The sequence below is a fragment of the Mastomys coucha genome, unplaced genomic scaffold (assembly GCF_008632895.1).
Source record: "Mastomys coucha isolate ucsf_1 unplaced genomic scaffold, UCSF_Mcou_1 pScaffold18, whole genome shotgun sequence".
NCBI classification, from domain to species: domain Eukaryota; kingdom Metazoa; phylum Chordata; class Mammalia; order Rodentia; family Muridae; genus Mastomys; species Mastomys coucha.
The window spans coordinates 78,350,131-78,353,013 of NW_022196900.1; the positions used below are offsets into that span (position 1 = coordinate 78,350,131).

The 2,883-nt window shown below is 57.6% G+C and overlaps 1 protein-coding gene across 6 annotated transcripts in view; it reads left to right on the forward strand.

Annotated features, from left to right (window-relative positions):
* The first annotated feature begins 440 nt into the window (after window positions 1-440).
* The window catches only part of Rims3 (regulating synaptic membrane exocytosis 3), a 40,672-nt gene continuing 38,229 nt past the window's right edge, over window positions 441-2,883 (forward strand). For 3 of the 6 annotated variants that reach the window (XM_031378510.1, XM_031378511.1, XM_031378509.1), the window contains exon 1: window positions 441-778. The gene's annotated coding sequence lies outside the window, so the exon portion shown is untranslated. The remainder of the gene's footprint in view (window positions 779-2,883) is intronic. The other 3 variants (XM_031378513.1, XM_031378514.1, XM_031378512.1) reach the window with 1 other exon arrangement.

The window sequence follows — 2,883 nt, forward strand, 5'->3', positions numbered from 1 at the left end:
TCTCTCTCTCTCTCTCTCTCTCTCTCTCTGTCTCCAGAAAATGCTTTACAGCAGGCACTTGAGCAAGTCATTTCTCCTCTGAAAGTTCCCTCTTTTTTCCGTCTTTAAATTGGACTCTATGTTTGTAAGTTGGTTAGCCTTACTTCTCACCATCTGACTTTCCTGGATCTTGTTCAGAATAGATGGCGGCACCTGGGAGGTGCCCCCAAAGACAAGAAAGGATGAGAAGGAACAGATCGTGTAGAAGAGTGGACAGCAGTGGACAGGAGGAGCATCTTAGGGACTTGAGCGGCCCCCAACCCCTGTTCCTTTGAGGTTCACTTCCTCTAGGCCTACTCCTCAAGGATACACCTAGAAGATCCAGATTCCAGAGGCTCCGCCCACTCTAGGGGCCCGCCCATCTGGCCCCGCCCACCACTAATCCCGCCCACCAGCCATAGGCCCCGCCCCTGTCAGGGCCCGCTTCCTCCCGCCAGCCGTGGCTCGGGCTTTGCACCCGGCGGTGACTGAGAACTGTGTGGCGACTGCGGAGCCAGCAGCGCAGGCGGGCGGAGCGGAGCTGTCCGGCCCGGTGGCGGGCGATGCCCCCGTGAGTCTCTGTCGCTGCCCCTCCCCGCCCCGCGTCCCTACCCCTTCGGAGTCCGCGCCCGCTCGGGGCCGGGCCGCGCCTACCGCCGGGTCCGCGGGGCGGGGTCCCGGGGCAGCACCTGCCTCGCCTTGCGGCGCCACTCCGCCAGCGGAACCCCGCTCCAGGCGTGGACCCCGGCCCCACCTCGGGGTAAGTCAGCAGGCCTTGCGCGCCTGCGAGTGGGCGTGGGGAGGGGGCTGCGGTCAGGGGACCACGCCGGGAAGGGGGGTTCCGGCCGGCCGCCTAGCGCTGCGTAGGGATGTATGCCAGATCTGGGGGGCGGGAGAGCTCCGCGATGCGCACAGCCTGGGATGACTGTGGGGCGGGGGCTGAGCCTGGGGAAACCTGGAAAATGGGGTAGGAACCCCAGAATCTGGAGTACTTTGCTGACGCTCAGGGCTCACCTGGGGCCCTGATCTTCAACAGCCTTGCTTCGCATGGCATTTTTGCAAAGTGCTTAAAATCTCTCCTGGAAAGGTAGCCTGCCTTTCCCCCTCCTGCCTGTACCCTGGTAGGGAAGCGGCCACTTTTTCCTTCCAACGTGACACCATTGTACCCAGAGAAACACTCCCCTTCTTAGTAAAACGGAGAAAGGTGGTGCTCACGCAGCCTCAGGGTGGGAAAGAGGGGGCTTCTGGGAAGCTGGGAAAAAGTGGGCAGGGGCTCAATGGGTCACCCAGGGCCCAGGGAAGCTTGGCAAGACCCTTCATGGGCTATTCTGGCATCTTGTTCGTTTGAGAGAATAGGTCCCCTTGGCTGGCTTCCTGGCTGCCTGGATCCCAGGCCCCCATTACTTCTGTACAACCCAAACTCAAGGAGTGGGTTTCCCCTCCTAGTGTCTCAGAAGCTAATGAATGGTCAGTTCATAGCTCTTGCAGTCTCTGGCTAAGGTGGGAAATGTTGTAGGTAAGCCAGAGTAACAAGGAGCCCTAGCTGGCAGTGCTATCAGGGGCCTTCAGGGTTTGGGCCTGGGGAATTGCTGTGTCCAACCCTGTCTCTAAGGGTGATATCTACGAGAGAGAAGGGAGTCAGCTGCTTTTCCTATTGCCTTGTTCTCTGCTGATGATGACTTCTCACTGGGCTTTGTGGCCTGAATGGTGAAAAGAGGGTCTTTCACCAAGGGATTGACAAGCCATCTCTACAGTTGCTGCCAGCCACCAGTTAGTCCATAATCACAATCACGCAGCTGCCAGCTCTCCCTCTAGGCAAGTGAAGAGGGTGGCCCAATGGGACACTTTCTGGGCAGGGGCCTGCTGGGGAGGGGGCCATGCAGTTTGTGCTTCAACCAGGTATTCAGGGACTTCCTTGGGTTCTGCAGACGTCTGGCCATTTACAAGGGGTAAAGCCCCAGAGCTGATTAAACTTGTCTTCAGACCCTGGCTCTGCTACTTTCTGGATCTGTGATATGAAAAGAATCACTTGCTTTCTCTGAGCCTCTTTCGGCAAAACAGTCCTACAAAGGTAGGTTTGAGCAGCTTATCCCTTATCTCTCATGAGGTCAGTGTAACTGCTGAACTGTAAGCAACGCTGTGCCAAGCATTTGCTGGGGCAGGCATGCTGGAGCCAGGAGCCGAGCACTCAGCAGGGACCTTAGTCCCTTCCTCCAGGGGATGTGGTCGGTGTAGGTGTTGCTGTCTTAACTGTTCTCTCTCCTTCCTCGCCACTCCTAGTCTCTGGACTTTGATTGGATTTTACTCTTTGGAGCCCGGGCTTTAAGCTGCTGGCTCTCTGAGCACCCTGAGCTGCAGGGCTCTCTGCTGCTCACCCTGAGCAGTTTCTGAGCTCTGGGGTTGGGGGCGGGGCTGTCAGGGGTCTGGGTGATGTCTGTCCAAAGCTAGAGTAGTAGCGGGCCCTTTAAGGAGTGAAGAAAACAATTATCAGGCCTGGGCATTGCATCAGCTGGAGCCTGGAGGGTCTCAGGGGAGGGGGAGGGAGGCTAGTGGTTGATTTCATTAGTGCCATGTGAGAACTCTCACCTGAGTCTGCCCCACTCCCCAGCTGAAGCCTTTTACCCCCAGGCACTAGCCACCCCAGGACTCTCTGACCTTAGGAGCCCCACTTTGGGAGGCTTTTCTGTGTTCCCCACTCTTGTCAGGAGCTCAGGCGCAGGGGGTGTAGGGAAGTGCCTCTCACACAGTCTTTTGCTGACTTTGGCAATGGCTCTTGCCTCCGCTAGCACTGCTGACTTGAGGTGCAGAGTACTTCTCCTACAGCAATGTTTTGCTGATAGTGGGGGTGCCTGCACCATTTGTGTT